General features: G+C 40.4%; 1 protein-coding gene across 1 annotated transcript in view; it reads left to right on the top strand.

The window, feature by feature from the left end:
* The first annotated feature begins 6179 nt into the window (after positions 1-6179).
* Positions 6180-25363, top strand: part of rbm47 (RNA binding motif protein 47) — a 31268-nt gene continuing 12084 nt past the window's right edge. Inside the window, 2 exon segments of the mRNA XM_089005740.1 lie at positions 6180-6323; positions 6884-7044. The gene's annotated coding sequence lies outside the window, so the exon portion shown is untranslated.

Raw genomic sequence — 25363 nt, forward strand, 5'->3', positions numbered from 1 at the left:
GTTTTCGAGTTCGTGATGATTCCTGACGTGACGTCACTGAAGGAATGCCCCTGACCGAGAAACCGACACACAATGCATTTTGGGTACTTTGTTTGGTCTGAAAACATCTGTGATGATGGCGAAATTAAAAGGAAAACATAAATAACGTGACGGTGAATCGTTGTGTGTTGCACCAATACTACTATTTGATACTAGTTGACACAAATTCCCAGCAGACAAATCAGCCCATTTCGAACGTAGCTTGGGCGCCATCTTGTGCATTTTCTGGGCGTTACATCGGAGTCCAGAAAAAAAAAGTTATAATGTATGTACTGGACAAATGGTCTTTCACAACATTGACTTTTTCATTGAATTCATTACAGACACACGCAGCAGTGAGGAGAAGGGGGGAGGGAGGGTAGACAGGTGGACAAATGTTATCACATTATGCTGTTAATATTATTCAATTATTATATTTTTTACTAGTTGGTACGATAGCATTATTAATATGAAAAGCAAATTAGTGACAGCTGATCATCAGACCAGACTAACCACAGAGAATGTGAAAGTTAGTGGATGCTCTCTGCACATATAAATCAAGCCATATAAATAAAATATTTGATATACTGTAGTGTATTTTTTACACGAGTAATTCGTTTTTCACATAATTTTACATGATTTTAATTTCTCTGAAAAGAACCGGAATTCCTATCACTAATTACGAGTAGTCTTGTGATGTTACTCCTCTATCATACCAGCAGGGGGCGACATTATTAATTTTTCGATGCCCCCCCCCCCCACACACACACACGAAGGACCCAAAAAACAATGGAAGGTAACTCGTAAATTTTCTAGATGACATTTCATTCCGTTTTTGTTATTCACCTTAGTTTAGTTAAAAATACAGTAGTTACTACGTTGAAAATGACAGGATTAATTCGAAAAAACGGGGGAAAATAACACGGTATGGACTTCATCCAAATGAACAACGGGTGGGGGGGGAGTCCAGCTGGAAGATTACAGTATTCCACCCAACACGCGTCATCAATGTCGCCTCACAGCAGGACTCGGCTTGCTTTGTACAGTACGTGTTGTGTTTGCGTGTGGCTAAGGGTCACATTTGTGTGTATAACACCATATTCAATAATCGGCCCAGCTGGTGATGGCGAGCCGCGCTAGATTAAACCGACCTGGAATGTTCTCAATAAAAGCTGTAATCTTTACAGCAACCTGTACAATGCTGCATTAACACCTTCTTATTTAATTTGTTACACTTATACATGCTTCAATAGTCTCCCGTGATACAAAGCAGTATTTTCCTATTCTGTTCCGAGTCTGTTTTATGACCTTGATTTGTCTTGGAGTCCTCCATGCAAAACGAGGGCTTGACAAAATGGCGAAACAAATTTTTACATACAGTGACAACCAAAAACTGTGCCGATGTGTCACAGGAAAAGTAATAGTTCTACAATTTACGACAAATAATTGATCGCTGTTCATCCAGCAATATGTAGTTGACAGGAAAATCCGTTTTGTTTTGTTTTTTTGCTCCTTGACGAGATGGTCGACATTCCCATGAACCCATGGGTACATCAGGAAGATCTGACTACTTGACTACTGGTGATTACATGAGTAAAATGAGATATAAACACTGAATCAATGAGTCGCTAAGCGCTTGCCACATTATAATGGCAAGGACAAACCTCAAGTTTATGTGTGTGTGCGTGCGTGTGTGTGTGTGTGTGTGTGTGTGTGTGTGTGTGTGTGTGTGTGTGTGTGTGTGTGTGTGTGTGCGCGCGCGCGCGCGTGTGGGGGTGTGTGCTCGTGCACGTATGTGTTGGCAATGAAAATCCGTTAGCATTTGATCTGTCTCACTCATCAAAAGCCAATTACAATGTATAAGGATCATACCCACACACACACACACACGCACACACACACGCACACACACACACACACACACACACACACACACACACACACACACACACACACACACACACACACACACACACACACACACACTCAGTGTGCCCTTCAACTGACTTTACATGATGCCACACACCTAGTTACAGTTGCTTCAGCGGAAAAGTACCAGCCAGGTAAGAACTTTAGCCTTATCCATGCATCACAGCTCATTTGTTGATTCTTCCTTGCATATTCATATTGTCTTACAAGAAATGGCGCATGATGTAGCAGAACCATTTTCACACAAGGCCACAAAGATTGATAAGAGTCACCGCAATCACCTAAACTGTGCACTTTTGCTGTTATTCTACCCCATCTGAGAACTTGGTTGACTATTTGTTGCAGGTTGACGTGCCCACCAGCGCGGCGCAACCTTGGAAATCATGCAAGTAGAGCAAGAACACATTAACTGCACACAAGAAAGCCAATGCTGAAATTTGAACTATGAGGTAGGCCTGCAAGCCACAACTTCACTGTGATAAAGCTACACCACTAATCTGATTCACAACAGATTATTTTCTTACAGACAGTGTTTTTTTTTAGATGTTCGGTTACCTGACATGTTTTGGCGTATACTTCCGTCACTGTCTGTAAGAAAGTTATCTGTTGTAAATTAGATAACAAGTAGAAAGTATGGATTTAACACAACTAATCTGATTCAATTGAGACTGGCTGAAGAGATCATCAACAAAAAATGCTACAACTCGGGATGAAAAAAAATACCCCCTGATCAATTCCTGTGAAAATCAAGCAACAACATTTTGCATCTGAGTAACTACAATGTCTATTGTTGTTGCTATATTAGAGTGAAAAAGTGAATATTCTGACATGTAAGAAGGATGTTACTGTACTACAGTAAAGTCTCGTTATATCGATATTCAAGGGAGTCCGAAAAAATATCGATATAAGCGGGACTATCGATATATCCGACCCTGTTTGCATGTAATTTTCTCCGTGCGTGAATAGAAATAGTATCGATATAACCGGGACTATCGATATATCCGATATCGATATAACAAGACTTTACTGTATTATCATTATTATTATAATAATAATTATTATACTAATTATTATTATTCTTATTTTGGCAACCAATTCAGAGTCCACATTACAGGAACGACAAAACTTACAATAGCTCGCTTAGGTAGTACATTTGGGAATTAGAAGTTTTGTACCCATTTTAGCAAGCATCAAAGGAGTCACCATGTTCGATTTGCTTTTGTGGACCACATCAAATGATTCGTGAAATGATTCGAATGTCTTGATGACCACTTGGGAGGAATCATGTTGCTTCACGATCATGGTGTAAATTTAGCGTCTTTACTCATACACTTGTGCCTGTCGAGTTTTTGTAAGACCGAAGAGCTGTTTTAAGTAAATAAATATCTGTTAAGTAAGCATTTGTGTGTTGAGCAACTCGTCCAACGGCCTCAATCCTCCTCCCAGCACAGAGTTCAGCCGCCGCTGTTGAAAAGTTACTTCTCAGTGTGAGCGCATCTGACTCAATCTCAATTTCCTATTCATACAAGTTCCCTACTGTGTGTGTGAGCAACGTGTGCGTTTGAGTGTACGCACACACACTAACCTATGCATGTGTATGTGTACCGCCCTCCAAACAGAAATCCAGCTTCCTCCTCTGTTCTATCATCAGCATTGTTGGTTGCCTTAGTGCTCGGAGAGACTCTGACTGGTCTCATATCCATGACGACAAGGTGTTTGCGAAGAGTTTGAGAGAAGGAAGAAGGAAGTGCATTTGACCCGCCCCACTTTAATTCCTGCGGGATCTTCAGGTAAGCAAGCACACGCACCTAAAGTTGAATGAAATGGGGAATGCTGTTGTGTGGTATGTTTAATTTAGTCTGCATGATCAAACACGCACTGTGACGACATTAAAAGGTGGGTGCGGAAGTGATCAAATAAAGACATTTCAATGAGAGGCAAGTACAAAAGGAAAAAAACTCACCAGTTGAGCCGGTAGTACTTAACAAACAAGGTTGCCGCCCGCAAGTTGGGCATTGGTTGACTATCATGGCCAACAAGGCCTTCTCTGCTGGCCTAACCACGATCAGGAGAAATTACCAGGAGTTACCAGGAGTGATCAGGAGTTTTCCAAACACCATTCTAACATTTGCTCCTTGAAACTGTTTTAATTTACTTCAAAGTTGTTGTCGCATTCCGTGTGTTGGAGTTTGCATGTTCTCTCCGTGCCTGTATGGGTTTTCTCCGGGACCTCTGGTTTCCTCCCATTTGAACTCTAAATCACATGTGTTAAAGTCAAGGCGTGGGGGCCAGATCTAGCCTACCACATCATTTTATGTGGCCCGTGGGAGCAAATCTTGAGTGTCAATTTTCATGATCTTTGCTGAAATCTGTATCAAAATGTCAATTTGTCATGGGTAAAAAAATAACGTTAGCTGTAATTCCGAAGTGGCTCGGAACAACAACAACAAAAAAAAAAAAGAGTTTGACACCTTCGCTCTAAATTGTCATTAGGTGTGAGTGTATGTGTGGATGGTTGTTTTGTCTCCGTGTGCACGGCGATTGCCTGGAAACCAGTTCTGGGTGTTTTTAGATAGGCCTCCCGCAACCCTTGTCAGGATAAAGTGGATGGGAATATGTGATGGTCACCCATCAAGGTTATACATCGTTTTTAGACTCATCCTGAAATTTCACCTGAATTCCAGATATACTACATATATCACCATACCTGCTCCCACTGGGTTCCATCCTAAGGAAACATGATATTTCCTTCCACTGCTATGCAGATGACTGTCAGATCTATGTCCCTCTGAGGAAAACAGACACTTTCTCTTTCAGGCCACTTTTAGCGTGCCTGGAGGAAATCAAAACCTGGATGGCATAAAATATCTTGAACTTCAATGAAAAGAAGACAGAAGTGATACTGTTTGGTCCAAGTGGCCCATGTACAGCTGGATAAAATAAAACATCTCCTATGGCATCCTTTCACTGGCCCCTTATACATTTTAGAGTTCTTTTCAAGATCTTATTATGTGTCTTCAAATTTTTAAATGGCCTCGCTCCTTCTTACCTCTCCGAGCTCATCCACCTTCGGACACCTCAGGTCTGCTGACCAGACATTGTTAGATGTGTAAAAAACTAATCGGAAGCTTTGAGGGGATGGAGCCTTTTCCGTTGCAGGTCCTACTCTGTGGAATTACCTGCCACTGACCATTCGGCAAGCCCCCTTGCTGCCCATTTTTAAAACTCGTCTCAAAACTCACTCGTACTCTTTGGCATTCGACTCGGCATGATTCCGGCTTGAGCTTGGTTTCGCTCCCTGATGCTTTCTACTATCTTTGTGACCGCTTTTTCACTGTATATGATACCTGTCCATGTTAGGGGCTTTGTTGTAGCTTCAGTTAAAGTGCTATATAAATCAATATGCATTGTATATGCCTTATTTTTTTGGTGTGGTGTAGTTTGGGCCTTGTAACATCCAGTTTTAAGTGTATTACATATGTTATATGTGGGATAGTCTCTAGGTATCGTTAATTAATTCCACCAACAGTTAATCAGAATTGATGAATGAATTAAAAAACAATCACAATCTCAAGACTTTTGAGGAGGCTTATCAGCTTTACTTTAAAATCTGCAAAAAACCCAAAGACGAATGAGAAACTGCCCAGGAGAGAGTTTTCTCATTACAAACCCTTCCCCCACCGAATCTCCCAACAGGCAGCCATCTTCTTCCTGGGATCACAACAGGGGTGAGAGAAATACGAGAATATGTGAGTTGTTATTCCTGAAAGTTGTCATTACAGCGGTATCTACGTCATGGGAGGGTACCGCATAGCATGAAGGCAGCGTGTGGTGTCCTCGGCAGTTGTAAACACAAGTCAGTGTGTAAAACTCACCTGGAGCCCATAGCGTTATGGGCATTGCGTTAGATGTGATACCTAGGGAAGGCTTGTACAAAGGTGTGCTGCCCTTCGTTGGAATGTTGCTCTGGCGTCGACGATTCAGGTTTTTGCCGTTAAGCCTGCACCAAACACAGACAGACACACACAAGCACACGTGCACACGCATAGACTAGGACAAAGATTGGCGAGAGCACACATGCATGCGCACACACACAACACACACATTCACGCACAAGGATAGCATTTCCCATCCGGAGCGCTAGTAGAGGAGGGAGGGAGGGAGGGAGTAGTGTTGGGGGTTTGGGCTGTCCTATTCTGGTTTGGTGAGTTTTGTGAAGGAGCCAGTGTGTACACCGTACACAGGTGCAAAGAGAAAGAAAGAAGGATCGAGAACAGAAGCAGAAAACCAATGGACGGAGAAGAGTGCTAGTCGTGATGTGTGTCCAGCTGACATTCACCTGAAAAACCGGAGTGAGACGTCAGCGATGGTGTGCTGTAAGGAGGGTTTTCTCGTCTCTGCGAGTGCTTGTGCCGGTCGTAGTGTGTGTGTGTGTGTGTGTATGTGTGTGTGTGAGGAGGGGTCCTCTGATGGGTTCCTGTGGTTCATTAAGTGTGCTGGAACTTTTCCCCTCTTTTTTCCACACCCACCTCCCCTCTTCGGTTCCGAGGAATGTGGGGCTTATGTCAGTGAGAGTCAGGTACAGACTCACTAATTACCGCTGCCCTTACTCCCTCCATCCCTCCCACCGTCACCTTCTGTACTCCCTCTCTCCTCCATTTGAAGATCTTGTGGGTTTTAATACCCTCCTCTCTTATAAAAAAAGTTCTGTTCTTGTCTCTTACTGTTGTGTCTACCATAAGTGCTGTCGTGACTGGAGCAGAGACAAACATAGGATCTGAGTCAGAATCCCCCCAAAAAAAACACCAAATGAGGAACAGAAATTCTAGCTCGTCCTCTTTTTCGGTGCACTTGTGATTGTGATACTTTGTACGTTAACCGTGCCAGAACATTTCTGATTGTCATCCTGATGGTGGTTGGGGGCTTCTCATTCAAGACAGGAGGCACCTAAGCAGCCAACGAGAGACCGCAAAGAACCTGACGGACAACATCAAGGCAAAGAGAAAGTGAAGATGAGAACGTGAACCACCAGTTGGTTCAAAAACGTCACCAGAAGAACCAAAATCGCCCAAGAGGACCCAATCCGTCATCCTCCAGGTTGGTGTCATGCCGTGATGGGCTGTTAAGTTTATTTAGAAACGCGTCTGTTTCCTCACTGGGTTGATAGAGATACACACAGTGGGTATCTAGAAGGACATTTCTTCAGCTGGCCCAATGTTCACACTGACCCAGCTGACGGCTCTAACCTTCACTCCAAGGTTACGGGACAGCGACTGTGTTTATTTGTGCTGAAGTGTGTGTACGTGTGTGCGCGTGTGTGTGCGTGTGTGTGCATGTGTGCGTGTGTGAGATGTGTGTTGTCTTGTCTCGTCATCATTTGTTTTCCCCAAACTGGTTAAGCAGGCTGCAGCTTTAGCCTTGGCCATCTTGTTGATGCACAAACTAGATTAGCTTGTTGCATAGATGATGCTGCAATTTTGAGGGTCACATGGACGTTGGATATGAAAATATAAAAAGCATATCATATTTGAATGTGGTATCAAATGACTGTATTAACAAATTCATGTGTAATAATGGGAGTTGCTCCATACTATACGATCAAGTTATCAGTATTATTTGCCCCATAGGACAGACACACATGGAATTTGTAGCCGGTTTTTAGTGCCTCTCAAATATAATTGAGATGGACACGGCTGTTAAATCCAAAATGATATATCAAATGTTAACCAGGAAGTGAAAGTGGTAAAAGACTGCAAGTAATTTCAATCACTTGTGATCCTAATTGAATTAGACAATTTGAGGTAACAATCGACTAATCAACTCTCAGTTGAGAACATTAGGTACACCCGTATTAAACACTCATTCAGCACCACATGGACACTGACTTCTGGGTTCAAATATTGACTCGTTCACTGCCAGGCGATGTGCAAAAAATGCGTCCTCTCCGGTGCCAGGGTTTTGTCATTCTCACTTAAATCCCAGGACTCACAGAATATTGAGTTTTAGAACTACATAAACATTCAATGCAGTGTAACAAACCTTGGACTCTAGTTAATTCCTAAATTATATGTGTCTGGAGTTATATGAGCCTGAAATGAGGGCGGGTATCCAAAATACAATGCAATGCAATACAATACAATACATACATATTGATTTATATAGCGCTTTAACAACAGTTCAAGCTGTAACAAAGCGCAAACATAGACAAAAGGCAAATGCTGCCCCCTTGTGGAAGAGAAAAAAACAGTGCCAGAGGCCATGGCCAGCGCTTATCGGCACCCAAAAAAAAACCCCACAAAACCCGAACAAATTCCTGAATGGCACTCTAAGTCATATTTTCAATTACCGAATGAATTCGTGTATGGCAGTGAATGAGTTAAATTGAATCCTGAAAAGTTTTTTTTCCTTTCATTTCTTTCAACGCACTCAATTTTCATCTTAATACTTCCTTGAATCATTTCCAGCTGAAACTTGCAAAGAAACATGGCTTTCACTCCACTTTAAGTATCTGTGTGTTGTCTTTCATCCCAGCCAGTTTCCTTGTGAATACTGTCAACAGTTCTGCGGGTGGGTGTGGGCGTGCGTGTACGTGCACGAGTTGCAAGGTGCGTCGGTTGTGTCGATGAGCTGGTCAGAACTGATGACATTTTATTTCATATGGAAACACAAAACGACTCATTAAATAGAATCACTACTCTATTGCAAAAAGGACATGGTCATTCAAGAAAGGAATTCATATCTCTTTTTCAGCAATTACCCGGTAGCCATATCAAGTTTCAGGGAGAAATAAAGGGCAGCTGGTTTTAAAAGGGAATAAAATGGGAAATAAATGTGTGTGTGTGTGTGTGTGTGTGTGTGTGTGTGTGTGTGTGTGTGTGTGTGTGTGTGTGTGTGTGTGTGTGTGTGTGTGTGTGTGTGTGTGTGTGTGTGTGTGTGCGCGTGTGTGTGTGTGTGTGTGTTTGTGAGCAGATTTGAAAGAGTTATTGTCATTTAAGAGAAACAGCAGAACAGCTATGTCACATGACCATCTCATGTTCATGATGGAGTGGGGGGGGGAGGAACACTAAGTCTGGTATCTGTGGGTGTACGTGCGTGTGTGTTAATGTGTGTGTTGCGTGTGTGTGTGTGCGTGTGTGTGTATAAGTGTGTCATAAACCTAATCCATTACGATTGCTGCAATAAAAGAAGAGATACACTGTAAGGAAGGAACCTGTTGTTACTAACTATTGTGTTGTTTATGTAGTAGCTGTCAGAAGATCTAATCTCATTCTCCACCGCTAACTCTGTTTGTGGCCAACACACACATCCCCGAAAAGCACAATGGTGGTATTCTATTCCCTTTATTGGCCTCCCTCGGGAGCTCCTTAAATGTTCAACCGAGTATCATACACCAGTATGATGCATTGCAAGAAATAATGTTTGAATGAATTTGATCAAAATTGGAAATTGGGGATTTATAGTGCCCAGAGTGCTTCTTAAAGCCTCACGTTAAATTAAAGGTAAACATCAGTTGAACACAACAGTACCATGGCACATTATAACTGCCGTTTCTAAATCATCATTGTTTTGGACAAGCTGAATGGTTTCTAGCAAGCTAGCTAGCTTGCTAGAAAGCAGGCTATCTAGCTTGCTAGAAAGCGAGCTATCTACCGCGCTAGAAAGCTAGCTATCTAGCTTGTTAGAAAGCTAGCTATCTAGCTTACTAGAAAGCTAGCTATCTAGCTTGCTAGAAAGCTAGCTAGCTATCCAGGGAGACACTTCACTGACGTTGACTTTTACACAATATCTTTCGCTTATTGTCATGCATGACAGAGTGAGTGAGAGGCCTGCGGCAAACTAACAACGGAGGCTTTGGTACGCTGCATAGCAAAAAGCACACACACACACACACACACACACACACACACACACACACACACACACACACACACACACACACACACACACACACACACACACACACACACACACACACACACACACACACACACACACACACACACACACACAAACAAACAACATTGTTTTATAAAATATTGAGGAACTCACTGAGCAGGAGACATGCATGTTTTGGTGATATGGGAGCATATCTGTCAACCATGGCTAAAAGCTACCTTTATAAATGATTACAATTCCTGTATAAAAGTTGTAGTACGCCGTACATTATTTGAAATGATAAAAAATAGTTAACTTAAGCGAAAATACAGAGAGCTTACCGCTTATGTGCACGTTATGCTTTTATCAAGCGGACCATACGCAGCGCAAAAAAAAAATATAGACGATTGAGGATTACTTTTGCGGGTTTGTCGTGACAATAGTAGCGATCGGCGGCAGTATTGTCGTTGCCTACTAGCAGTTGAGACCAACTGGATATAAGCCAGAATGGTCCTTTTAAGATCCGTTCACATTTTTCTTCCCTGTATAAAACTTGTAGGATGCCATACATGATTTGAATTGATAAAAAAAAAACTGACAAAATATGGGGAAAGCGTAAAAGTTGACAGGTATGTGGAAGGACAGGTAAATAAAAAGTACACAAGGAAGGCCAGAACCAAGATTCAACCTCAAACTTCTCAACTGATACCCACAAGCAACCCACCATACATTTTGTCAAGTTTACATTAGAATTAGTGTGAAAGTGGTAATTAGGGTTTTGCTTGAAAGTGATTACAATTTATTACTATATCTTGTGAAAATAGCATTTCCTTATAGTATCAAACCCTAATGAGGGTGTGAACCTAAATGTTTACAAATGGCAATAAACATTTTTTTGGAGTTGAACATGCTTGAGGTGCAGAAGGGTTTCCCATATTTTCCAAGCATGTCAATAATTGTTTTTTTGTGTCTTTGTCACTTATTCATGCAGGTTTCTGAGCATAATAACTATAATGTGCTTTTACTTTTGTCTTTTTTTCCCTCGTAAATTGTGCTTACAACGTGTAATTGCACAAGCCCCAAGCTCGTTGGTGCAATATGCGCATGTGTAAACAGGTGACATCCACCCATTGTGAAGGCTGCAACAACAGTCCCTTCTCCCCACGTGACCCCCGTCTTGCATCGTCCCACCTTTGACCCCGGTGAAACCCGGGCCACCTATTGTGTGGTGATACAGCTGAACCCTTTTCTCATCTGTGCTCCTAATGCAACTTCAGCTATCATGCCTCATTTCCATGTGTGTTTCTTCCTTCCTCCTTCTATGGCCTCTTTTGGATGAGAATGGATTGTTTTTTAAAAGTACAGTACTAGTTTTACATCGAGTAGACATATTAGCTGAGTCGTTCTCCCACACATGCGCATTTGATGCAGCTGATTGCACGATCTCTTCGCTGCATACCGGTTCTTACATACAATGGAGTCGTTGTCTGAATTGCAGTTGTGGGAATGTGTGATGGTCAAGATATTACCCAGAAATACCACTACGTTGATACTTAGTACAAATGCTTCATTAAAATGCTCTCCTAATCTATTACACTGCTAAACATGACTTTGTTAACACAAATTTCCCCATTGTGGGACGGTTAAAGGCTTTCTGATTCTGATTCTGAATGTGAATTTTGAGCAAATGTTTGCCCATACGGCAGGAGGACTACATATCAAAAACCCGTTTCTCACTAAAATCCTTTACGGGTCTCCATATCATGATATCTTGCTGTTTTGTAAATCTATTGATTTGTTTTCCTAAAAACATTTATAGGGGACTAGCAAGACCGGAGGAAAACAGAAAAGTACACTTTTCTGTATAAGGTTTCACCAAAGACTGAAATCGCTACGTCACATTACCGTTCATGATTGTCATCTCGGCTGCTAGGCGACTGAGGTGTGCTTTGTGACGCAAAAGTTGGTGCTGCAAGGAGTTGCTGGTAGAAGTTGTCTGTTGACTTGATGGTCTTGTTTAACAGCTAGGCTTGGTCATAAAAAATACACGTTATTTTATGCTCTAAAACAAGAGCCTTATCCCTTCAAGCAGGGATGTCAAAGTCATTTTTTTGCTGTGGGCCACATTGTAGTGATGGTTTCCTCTCGAGGGCCGTTATGAATTTGGGGAAGCTATTAGAATGGTTAATCCCCACCACATATTACACATAGAGCACAAAAAAAATGAATTAATAACTAGTTTTCAAATCTGAAGTCAAAAATAATGACTGTTATTGTGGTTTACATCCAATAATATGACATTTTGGTTAGGATTTTAGCAAGCATCATGAAATTTCACAAGTTTGATTTGCTTTTGCGGGTTGAAAAAAATGATGTGGCGGGCCGGATTTGGCCCGCGGGCCTTGACTTTGACACCTGTGCCTTAAAGCAACAATAGGTAATAATTAAATATGGTAATAATTACAATAGGCGTTAAAATATTTTGTTTAGTGTCTTTCAATGAATATTGTGTTTTCGTATGAACATTATTCACAACATTGTTGTGTAAACATCTATGTGTAATGTTTTGAAACCATTTGCACAGGTGAATAATTTTAAAATGACGGTATTCCTACGGTCGCTCAAACAACGATCCTTTAGAAAATCAAACAAATAAAAAAACACCACCCGCACTTGCTCTTGCTTTCTGAACAGTTTCACTCCATAGTTCACAAGATGAAGAACAGGTGGAACTGTTTTTCAAGTCTCTGTTTATTGTCATAAAATCCCTGTTTCGTGACACTACTCAGGAGCTTAGTCATTGTGTGTTTTGGAATTTGTATTTGGAGGGTGTTAATACTGCAATCCAACCGGCTTATTTTTATCCTTCCCTCTTTGCCAGTGTGTGCTTGTGGGTGCGACTGTGTGTGAAAAGAGCAAATTGTCACACCAATAGCGAAAACACAAAAAGTTAAAGATTGGTCACTGGTTACCTTTAGAGGGGAGTTCTCTAAGTGGCATATTCCACTCATTAGGAACACTTAATGAGTTGAATTATTGAATAATCTAGTGGGGGAAAAAGTTCTTATCCCGTGACTCTAAAGTGTCCTTGAGAGTTTTGAAAGGCACTTAGAAATGAAATGTATTATTATTATTATTATTATTATTAAAATAGATATTAACCCATTAATGCACCCTTTAACCTGACATCATGATACCATCCCTGTCCCTGAAAAGGTGAAGCAAAGCAAAAAAATGCAGCAAAATCATTAGATTAGATTAGATTAGATTAGATTAGATTAGATTCGCACTTTATTTGTCTCACAGTGGAGAAATTTATATTTCACAGCAGCAAAAACAAAATACTGGAGCTGCTGTAAAGGCAGCCACTCTCACAGCGCCATCATGAAGTCAAAAACCACCCAAAAAAATCTAATAATATAGTATAACAGTATAAAAGTATAGTATAACAAATTATAGTCTATAAATTAACTGATTTTGGTTTGGTTACTTCAATACTCTAAACTTCCTCCCAACATTCGTAACATCGATCCTATTCCCCCCTTCAAGTCCCATCTCAAAACCCACCTATTTAAAATTGCATTTTCTGTGTAGCGCTCTCTCTTGTTTTTTTTATTTATAACTGTATTTTATTTATTGCATTCTATTTGTGATTATATTTAATTTATTATAATACCTATGCCTGTCTGTGACTGTAAAGTGTCCTCGAGAGATTAAAATATAATTTATTATTATTATTATTATTATTATTATACACAGCAAAAAATGCAGCAAAATCATTAGATTAGATTAGATTCGCACTTTATTTGTCTCACAGTGGAGAAATTTATATTTCACAGCAGCAAAAACAAAATACTGGAGCTGCTGTAAAGGCAGCCACTCTCACAGCGCCATCATGAAGTCAAAAACCACCCAAAAAAATCTAATAATATAGTATAACAGTATAAAAGTATAGAATAACAAATTATAGTCTATAAATTAACTGATTTCGGTTACAGCATAATGTAATAATATATCATAAAACCAAAACGTACCATACACTACATGTACAGTACCTCAATACACAACTCTCAGGCTACCCATGCGGGGGGTACAGTAATTGCAAATTCGTGTGGCGATCACATATTGGTACATTCCAGACCCACTCGGGATCGATGAAAGTCTGTAATATGTCAAGACCACATGAAAGGCTTCAAAAAATGCAAACCTTAAAATTCTCCTCCCTCATGCTGTTTTACTTTGAGATTTACATGAACACAATAAAATGGAGGATTCCTGTATTTGTAATAATATGGTGAGGTGATGATACGTTCGTATCATTTTCACTCTTACATTGGGGCCTTGAGGGAAATCATAATGTGGCTTAGTGTCAAAAGGAGTTGACATTGATTATGAAGAAGAGTGAACAAAAAGACTTTCAGTCAAATTTTCTAGAGTGCATAAAGTGTCCCATATTTGCGGTGTGTGTTCAAGTTTTACACCAACGCCGCTCGCTTGAATGATCGTCTCAGAGTTACACAATTTGTCCTCCAGGGCATGTTGGACGGTGTTGTGCAAATAGAGACGCCACTATTTCATGTTTAAGTTGCAAAAATATGTGACAAAACCACCATGTCGCGTCAGCGCTCGCAGACTGTCACATGACTGTCCTCCGTTTTGACCGCTCAGCGGTAAACTGCTCGGCGGTCAGACGAGTCATATGCATTTATTTGATATTTTGCCGAGTTGTTTTGTTCTCCCAACTTGTTATTATTTCTGTCCTTCCTTATCCCTGACCTTGGCATTGATTGTGCATGATTTGCTATTGGCTCGTTGCTCGCCACATGACAGAAGGGTCAGCTGACAAGCCAAAAGGCAAAAGAGGACTCGACTCACAGGATGGAGAGGAAAATGTTAGATCCTGTGTGTGTATGGTGTGTGTGTGTGTGTGTGTGTGTGTGTGTGTGTGTGTGTGTGTGCGTGTGTGTGTGTGTGTGTGTGTGTGTGTGTGTGTGTGTGTGTCTGAGGAGGGGGGGGGGGGGCGGCAGAGAGGCACTGTAATTGTGCTGAGTCCTTTTTGTTAATGATAAGCAGGTTACATTGCGATTGGCTGACTTGTTTCAGGATGTGAGGTGAAGTCTTTGAATGAGGAAGTGTTCCAACACACATTTCCCTTTTCGGAAGTGTTGTTTTACTGACTGTGGCATTTAGGCATCAACAGATTGTTAAAAATCTCTATGTATATATATACTGTATGTATGTATGTATGTATGTATATATAGTAAAGTCTCATTATATCGATATTCTCGGGAGTCGGAAAAAAAAAAATATATATATATATATATCGATATATCCGATATGCGGCATATAAATTTTATCCTTATATTCATATAAATATATCGTAATAATATATATTGATATAACCGATATCGATATAACCGATATCGATATAACGAGACTTTACTGCATGTAAATTTTCTCCTTGCGTATATATATATATATATATATATATAAGCATATATATATATAACCGATATAACGATACTATATATATATATATATATATATATATATATATATATATATATATATACCGTTTTTTATTTTATAAAAAGTTTTAAAAAATGCATGTGCAGGTGTCAATTACTCCGCGTGAGCTTCTCTTGAGTGGGGTTAAGCTGAATGGGGCTCTCCTCCGTCTCCTAAATGACTTTATGGCTTTGCCTGGCCTTCACTCCCAATTTCACAATATTGTCGGGACCACAAATTGTGTCCGTTTGCAAACTTTGCTCTATTTGTGTCCGTAAGACTCTCAGTGTGTGTGTCTGTGTGCCTAACCAAAACGGGAGAATCAGTGATGGCTCGTCCTTCATTAACAGAGCCATTGGTTAATGTATCACCGGTACAACGCCAATTGTCATAACGGTGTTGTGCGTGCGCACTGAAGATCATTTAAAGTTGCATTTCAACTTCCACTCATCCCTTTTGTATGTCTGATAAAATGGCTGGAATGCCCTGTGTTTAGTCTATACTGCAGACTGTTTTGTTTCCTTATGTGTCTCAGTGTAGCAAAGTCCAGTTGGTGCTGAAAGTAAATTGTCACAATCACTTTGGATATCGCACCATGTTCTCAGCCGTCAATGTGGTGAATCAATGATCCGCATCTGAAAAGGACAATCCTGGTACTGCATTGACAGATTTTAACTTGACATAAAATATTTGCTAGTATTGCTCGTAACTTATAATGGCAACTGACAAGGCCGGAATTAGCAAAAAGGCTTAGACAGGCCACCTGCAGACATGCAGAGTGAAATTAAATGCATACATAAATACAATGTATAACATTTCTGAAGGCATTCTAAATGAGTTGCCCAGTGTCAGAAAGCTCCTTCTAATTCACACCTCATAGGTCCTCGTGGGCAATAAAGTGCCAGTCCACCAGGCTGCAAACACCCAACAGTGGCTCAGAACGGGAAAAAAATATTCTGCTATTTTGAAGTGACCTTCCAAGAGGCCTGATTAAAATTCTATTGAGCATCTGTAAAGTAGCCAAAACATGTTGTCTGGAGATGGCATCCTCGTAACAAGAAGCAGCTGGTGTCAAGAAATACTTTAGGGGTCTCATCCAGAGTTATAAAAATCATTTGACTGCCGTGATTTCCTCGAATATGTGAAACAAATTTGAGAACAAGGGTATCGTCACCTTTGTCATTGCCATTTTTTTTTCGTGATAAATATTGAAGTCTTTATGAACGCATTTACCAAATACACAACAAATTTTAATCGGAGCTGGCTTTATCTCTCCCAAAATGTATTTTGGATGCCGATTGAAAACAAAAGTAATATATATTTTTTTCTAGCACAGCAGGTTTTTAAGGTATTTACATTTGTTATTTTTAAGTATGAAGCTTCTTCAATACTTCAGTTATTTTTAGTAGTAGTAGTTGTAGTAGTAGTTGTTGTTATAGTACTTGTAGTGTAGTAGTAGTAGTAGTACTAGTGGTAATAATAATAAATTTTATTTCCAGTGCCTTTCAAAGCTCTCGAGGACACTTTACGTTCATTATTATTATTATTATTATTATTATTATTATTATTATTATTGTTATTGTTATTATTGTTATTGTTATAGTATAGTAGTAGTAGTTGGGCCAGTGGTGAGCACATTGATCTCACAGTGCAGAGAGACTGTTCCGGTGTGGCAGCTGCATGTTCTCCTGGGCCTGTGTGGGCTTTCTTCGGGTACGTCCGGTTTCCTCCCAATTTCCAAAATGGATGGATGAACATAATACTATTGATCTTGTGAGAGATTTGACTTCATCATTTATTTTTAAATACATGCTGACCTTTTCTTTCAAAAACGTTTAAAGGACAACCGACGTCACTTTTTTGTTCAGAAAACCGTTTGATAGCATCTAAAATACCCAAAACACGCAGTATGATATTTTTATTCAAATGCAAAACACCAATAAAAATGACTTAAAGTGTCCAAAATCTGCAAAAAGATGAGCTGCAAATATGGCATTTTCAGAAAGTCCCGCCCCCAGTTCGTGACGTCACGCCAAGACGTCTTGCATTGCTGGAGAATCCAAACAATGGCTTTAGATTCGGTGAATATGCTTTCTTGTTACACATCGAGTTATGAATATGATTCAAATAGTTCTGAAGAGTAATGGGGATATGTTTGCAATCGATTAAAGAATTTATTCCATGCCATTTTGAGGCAACATTGGGGCAACAATGGATCACCAGAAAAGAGGTACAAAAGGGCGACCTCCTGTGGCCACCTCCGCTTCCACAGGCTGATAAATTCCTTATATGGAGCTTGGACTCCCTCTTCTGGCGGCTTTTGGGTGCAACACGGTTCTCAGACCAAACATGTACAGCAAAATACATTGACGTGATGGAAGGACTCTACAATGCGTCTTCTTTACGGTCAGGGGGCCGTCCTTTCATGACGTCACGTACGGACTCATCACCAACTCAAAAACAAGACTTCCTGAATATTCAGAGTGAGTCTTAAAACGTAAAATATAGCTATATGCGGTGGAATCTTATTAAAATACGCTCAGTAGAAGTCATTTGAAGCCATTTTACAAATTATGGACACAACTTTTCTGGAGACGTCGGTTGTTCTTTAAATGTACCAAACACATTGAATGAATTCAGAGTTTTAAAAAAAACATGTAAGCTGACCTGGAAATTGCACAATGGCCCTTGCAATCTCAACACATCCTGCCAAATTTCCAGAAGCGAAACCCTGATTTGCTTCTACCTACGGAGCATTCAAGTGTTGCTTCTGTTATTTCAAAATTGTTAATATTGGTGACTTACAAATCTGGACTTTAGTCTCACGTCACAGCTGAACGTTTATCTCCAGCTCCTCTGTCAATGTTTCAAAAAGAAAACAACCCCTTCCAAAAGAAAAACTCAATTAAGGCATTAAAATATACTGATATAATCTGATTGAACTCTTTTACTTAAAGGACGACCGACACCATTTTTTTGTTTCCTAACTGATATCAGAAAAACGTTTTATAGTATCAAATAGTAGTGGTGCAACACACAACGATTCACCATTGCGTTATTTATGTGTCTTCCTTCTAATTTCGCCATCAACACGAAGTTTTCAGACCAAACAATGTACCCAAAATGCATTGTGTGTCGCTTTCTCGGTCAGGGGTGTTCCAGACGTGACGTCACGTCAGGCATCGTCATCAACTCGAAAACAAGACTTCCTGAATATTCAGCGCGAGTCTTAAAACGTAAAATATCGCTATATGCCGTGGAATCTTTGTAAAATACGCTCAGTAGAAGTGATTTGAAGTGATTTTACAAATTATGAACACAACCTGTCCGGAGGCGTCGGTTGTCCTTTAAATGAAATCCAAAATATACATTCAATTTACTTCCGCACAAAAGTATAAAATCTGAATGAATTTTCCTGTCGCTAATGTACAAATCCAGTTTTAATAACTTTGCATAACTGTAGAAAACAAAATGGAGAATTGACTTGAAATATTTCAAAAAGCACAAAGAAGGCACCCTTATCTTTTCTTTGATCATTTTCAGGAAAGCTTTCCTTACAATGTCACGTGTGCGAGATAGCGCTGTAAACACATCTACAGGTTGTCTGACAAGCTTTACCCTGATTGCTTCCACTCACCACTTCTTGTCACAACCTATGCCCTTTCTTTCCCCTTTGTCTTATTCCTTATCAGCTGAGAGAGAGGTTAAAGAGAATAAATAGGTGGTGCTTAGGGTGTGTGTGTGTAGGTGGGGGGTACCTGCCCTAAACGGCCCCACCTCTCTTTTCTGCCCATTGAGAATGAGTAAACACAAAAGCACCTTTACTTACCTCCACATTTGCAGTGGTGCAAGCTCGTAGGCAGGGTGCTGCTCTGCTCCGCTACCGTACTTTTTATCTGCACCAAAATCAGAGAAGAAAAACTCCAAACGCAGAAGTTCGACTACCTGGTTGTTGACGTCAGTACCCTTCAGTGTGGCCCACAGGTACAGTTGATGACTTTCACCATCATGTCTTCTGTCTTTCTTAACTGTCCCCCGAGCAAGTACGAAATTGTGCAACTATCCAAAATGTAGTGACAAAAACACTATTTGTCCTTATCGTGAATGATTTAAAGGCACATTTTAAATGAATCATCGGTAAGCTACCATTAAAGGGCAATTGAATCACTCGCATTCTAATTTCGATCTGAATTTAGTTTAATGCAATACTTCGCTGCATTGGGAGGACTCTCTTTTTTTCACTTTGTTAATTAGTCAATGAAAAATAATTGTCAATGTGGTGCAGATCACCTGAAAGTGATGATGAATTGGACTGGGGATCATTTTGTCCTAGACAATGAAACCAGTGGAACCAGTGGAGTGGCATGAGGAGAGTTTGTTAAGAGAGCCTGTGTTCAGTTCGTATTATTTATAATCTTGTGGACTTTTACCTTACTAAAGAGCTGTTTGTTGTACCCGTAAATGTGTGTGTGTGTGTGTGTGTGTGTGTGTGTGTGTGTGTGTGTGTGTGTGTGTGTGTGTGTGTGTGTGTGTGTGTGTGTGTGTGTGTGTGTGTGTGTGTGTGTGTGTGTGTGTGTGTGTGCGCGTGCGTGTGTGTCTGGTGGTTTGTGAAATAGTGTGATCTACATCAAATGCAAAAATCAAACATGCCACTACAGCGCTTTACACACGTGGATCCTGACACACATGTCGAGATGTGTTTGTTGAATGGGTGGGCCCGTGTTTGATGACAAAAGGCGAGGAGTACTGTTGAAGGACAATGACAAAAATGGAAACGTGAAACTGTTCATATTTCCTTGTTTGAGTCATCCAACCAAGTCACAAAGTGTTCAAATGTTTTTTTTCCGAGAGAGCACCTGGGAAGTAAGCGATGATGTTGTCGTCAGCTGTAATAATTGTCTTAAAGGACAACCGACATCACCTTTTTGTTTCCTAACTGATGTCAGAAAAACGTTTTATAGCATCTAAAATACCCAAAACATGCAGGCTTATATTTTTAGTCAAATGCAAAACACTACTAAAAATGACTTACAGTGTTCAAAATCTGCAAAAAATTGAGCTGCGAATTGGGCATTTTCAGAAAGTCCCACCCCCAGTTCGTGACATCACGCCAAGACGTCTTGCCTTGCTAGAGAATCAAAACAATGGCTTCAGATTCGGAGAATACGCTTTCTTGTTACGCATCCAGTTATGAATATGATTCAAATAGTTCTGAAAAGGAAAGTATAAATGTTTGCAATCGATTAAAGAAGGTCTTCCGGGTCATTTTGAGGGATCAAGACTGATGTGTAGCGTCACAGAAAATGCAGACGATGGCGCCCGAGCTCTATTGGAAATGGGTTTATTTTTCAGCTTGGAATTTTTGTCAACAAATATCAAAGAGTTGTCTCGGTGTAACATACAACGATTCACCATTGCGTTATGTGTTTTCCTTCTAATTTCGCCATCAACACAGATCAACACAAACTTTTCAGACCAAACAAAATACCGCAAAATGCATTGAGGTGATGCAAAGTATGTCCATTATCAGTCAGGGGCGTTCCTTCAGTGACGTAACGTGAGGACTCGTCACCAATTCAAAAACAAGACTTCCAGAATATTCAGCGCGAGTCTTAAAACGTAAAATATAGCTATATGCAGTGAAATCTTTGCTAAATACGCTCAGTAGAAGTCATTTGAAGCGATTTTACAAATTATGGACACAACTTTTCCGGAGACGTCGGTTGTCCTTTAAACTTGCTGTCCCTTGCCTTAGTCAGGCCAGCTGATTAACTAGAGGAATGCGTTTGGCCAAGAAGGCAAAGCTCCTTTTGGCTGTAGCCAAAGCAAAATCTTATTATCGGTGACATGTGTTTTGTAGGCGACACAAACAGCTGAGATCATAACTTTCCTCTGCAATTTATTATTAATGTTTGAATCTGGGTTCAAGTCATGGCTCAATCAGACAATCCGAATGCTCTTTTTTGAGTTGAAGGCGAACAGTTTGAGTGGTTTTGAGTGGCTCCTTAAGGCAGGGGGTTGGGGGGGGGGTTCTTTTTGGGTAAATGAGCTGGAATCATCCCTCCGCGGTGAAGTGGGAACGGGCTGCGGGCAGTCGGACACGCACTCCGTCTGACCTGAAATTCTTAAGGCCACATTCACTTCACTTTTGAAGGGCTCTCGAGCTCCCAGGGAGGCCTGACAAGATCGTGGGAGAAGAAGGATGGGGTGAGGGCAGTTTCCCCCTCTTTGCTCTCTACGTTAGTCTTCTTTTCTTCTGCATATGACACAGCCCGCATCGTGATGGTAACATGTCATCATAGTTCTGTACATTGCCTTGACAATAATATCCCCCCGTCATCACACACACACAAAAATCACTTCCACCCCCACGATTTGGGCTTGAATGAGCCGGAGGAATGATGGTGCCAGTTTCTTGGATCGAAGACAAACACAACAGCGGAGAAATACACAGGTGGGGCATTCCATTGGATCACTTGCAAAATACAGAGGCCAGTATAAGACACGTCACTTAATCGGAATCTACATGAAAAAAAAAGACAAATTATCTTTCTTATCAAAATCTGACAGCTCTTGTGCAGGATCGCTGTACAATGTGCTCAGGTATAAACTCCAGGCATGTGAGAATCTCAGTAGGATTGTCAATTAGCTACTCCGTTTTAAATGTTTAGCACAGCTATAATGTGTAAAACTGCTAGCATTGACATTTTTCATTGTGTTACAATGCTAGTCATATAGTCATCCATTCATTTGCTTTAGTGAAGTTGAAAGAAAAGAAACGCTGGACGCAATTGAGCAGTGGTGTCAAATGTATGGCTCATGGGTAAAAAATGGACCGCTCTGAGGTCACATTGGCAGAATGACACATGTAAAATACATTTGGAGATGGAAAGAATTTTGAGAACATGCTAACTCCAATCAATGGGTTAGCACGCCGGCCAAAGTTCTCCCCTTCCTTTTCTCCAGGTACCCTGGATTCCTCCCACACTCCAAAAACATGCGTGGCAGGTTAATTTAATACTATAAATTGTCTCTAGGTGTGGCTGTGAGTGCCAATGTTTGTTGGTCAATGTGTGCCTTGCGATTGGCTGGCAATTAGTTTAGGGTGTATCCTGCCTACTGCCTAAAGACAGCTGGGCCTTTGTGACGATAAACTCGATCCGTAAATGAATGGATGGATGGATGGCAACTCCACACAGGTAGTCTGGAGTCAAGATTTAAATCTCAATCCTCAGAACTGTGACACAGACATGTCAGCACTCCTAAACCATGCTACCAGGTTTATCATTTTATTATTTTATGTTATTTGCAGTAATGTGCATCTCTGTAAAGACACAAACCCTATCTCGCATCTACCCCCCAAAAAAAAAAATATATATATATATATATATATAAAAAAAAATATAAATATATATATATATACAGTGAGACCTCAACTTACGAACTTAATTGGTTCTCAGACAGAGTGTGTAAGGTGAAAAGTGTGTATCTCAAAAAAGAAATTCCCATAGGAAACCATTAAAATGGGACTAATCCGTTCCCGGGTTTTCATAAAATATAATTTTTAACTAAATAAGCCTTAAAACTACACACAACATACCTTATTCTATGTATAATAAATGTGCTATTGTATTGTAATGAAAGAAATACACTGCATTGTGGGTTTTTTTCGGTCCCATCATAGTAAAATTATCAGTAAAAAGCTCCAAGTAAGCGATCGACGTGTGCATTCAATGAGAGGGGGTGTGCAAAGTAGCGCCAGCTGGAGCGCTGTTCGGTCGTGTGCTTCCGCCGAAGATCACTGCGCCAGCCGTGGTGAGTGTGTATTATGAAAATAGTGCTTATTATAAGGTTTAATTTTCATAAATTAGAGGTTCTTAAGACGAAACGTTTGTAAGATAAGGTGTTTGTAAGTTGAGGTCTCACTGTATATACTTTGAGCAACATAAGCATATGAGAGGCTTGTCAAATTGTCACATGACTAAATTAGCCATGTTGTCCTCCTGGAGAGCTATCAGCGTGTTGATAGACGTACTGCGTGGACCTCCGCGGTGAGGACATCATGTGTCCTCAAGAGTTAGCCGCAGTTCTCGTTTCTCCTTCATCAACTTCTTTGTTTCACTTGCTCACTCGTTCACAAAATATCTCATCTCTTTTGCCGTTTAGTGGACTTTGTCATCACTTCTTACTAATAAAACCGACCTCTGTGTTCTCAAGGAGATGCGTAGGAAAATCACCACAGGAAATTGTTTTCTTTGAAAGTGTTAAAGCTGTTTCTCAGTGTCTGCAGTGTCTGCATATAACAGGGAGGAAATGCTTCCTGGAAAGTCCAGCGCGAGCCGAAAATCAGCACACATGCAGGTCATGTCGCTCTCTGCGACCCTTTACACACGTGACGTGCTACTTATTTACTTTCATGGATGACTTGCAGAACCAAACCGGCTCACTGGCCAAGATACTGATTAGCAGCACTGTTTTATTGCTGACTTTATTCCTGCCTTTTTGTCTGCTAGGCAGATTCTTGTGTTTGCGTGTGTGTGTGTGTGTGTGTGCGTGTGTGTGTGTGTGTGTGTGTGTGTGTGTGTGTGTGTGTGTGTGTGTGTGTGTGTGTGTGTGTGTGTGTGTGTGTGTGTGTGTGTGGCCCTGGCCTCAACAGGGAACAAAGTCATACAGTGACACGTTTAACTCAGTTTAACCAGTTGTTTCATTACAGTTTTTACAGGTCTTTCTCATAAAGAGACATTTTCAAAATAAAACATTTTTTTAATTAATTAACCAAAATTTTAGTGCAAATATCTTTCTAGATATTTGCACTAAAATTTTGCTCAGAAACATATCAAATATTTGTGGTTTAACTAACTAGACACAGCAACTTTCATAACCCATTAAAAGCAACAACTTGTATAAAAATACAATATTGAAATATACAAAAATGTCAAAACTTTACAAATATTGCGATGTTTTTCAATAAACTGAGGTCAAGTCAGATCAACACAATTTGCTATATTTGCTGCACCACTCCGAAACAATTGGGAACAAAATAGTCAACCAGAAAAAGGGAACAACAATGATAAATGGTGCTGATCTGGCAGTGCTATTTTTGATCAAGTGAGTGGTCATCAAATTGTCAAAATTCAACATATATCTGACATTTCACCTCCAGTCATATGATCATACAAGGCAATAATTCAGTATTCAAGTTGTGAGCGAGTGAGTGGTAAATATTTTTCAAGTTAGATATTCCTGAGGTAGGTAGGTCATCTCTGAATACCTGAGGAGATTTTTTTTAAGAATTCTAGCCATGCTAAGGATTTTTTTTTCATCATTTCTCTTTGTTCTTGGTGCTGTTTAGACTTCCTTATCAGTTGTTTTCCCGGTCGTTAAGGAGTGGAGCAGTTTCAATAGCATCTGATACTCAAGCAAACTGTTGACCACACATTGAGACTTTAATCTCACCCACTTGATTTCACCCCATCTGCTCTAGTTTGTCCTTCACTCCCCTTCTTCCTGCTCTTGAGGGCACTTTTTTTTAAAAAAAAAAGACAGAACGTACAAGAGCAAGTCAAGCCCTCTCATTTGGGACTTTGCACCCTTCTTCCTCTCTCCCTCTGCTCTTAGCTGCCTAGGAAGGTGTGCATTGTTTGTTTAAGTTAAGCTGCTGACTGTTAAAAAAAAAAAAAGTCCTACATGGCCAAAGATGCTCATGTCTTCTGCAGACAAGACAGAAATTATCCAGTACCCCCAACCTCACCACCCCCCCCCCCCACCCCTGCCCGAAAAACAGTGTGTTTCTAAAAGCTTCCTGTTATTTTACACCTTTCTTTTTCTGCATCTCTAAGCAGAAGAAACAACTGCATTTCCCATCGGCCATCTCTTTCTGACTCTCTCTCTCTCTTCCCCCCTCTCTCTTTCTCTCTCCCTCCCTCTCTCTCTCATGCACACATACCATACACAGATTTGTACCTGTTCAAGCTCCACCCTGATCAGGGCTCATGCTTGCAGTGTTTGTGTCGAGGAGGCCGGTCCATTTGTG

Source organism: Hippocampus bargibanti, linkage group LG10 (genome assembly GCF_051943395.1).
Source record: "Hippocampus bargibanti isolate YZ-2025 linkage group LG10, ASM5194339v1, whole genome shotgun sequence".
Classification (NCBI taxonomy): Eukaryota; Metazoa; Chordata; class Actinopteri; order Syngnathiformes; family Syngnathidae; genus Hippocampus; species Hippocampus bargibanti.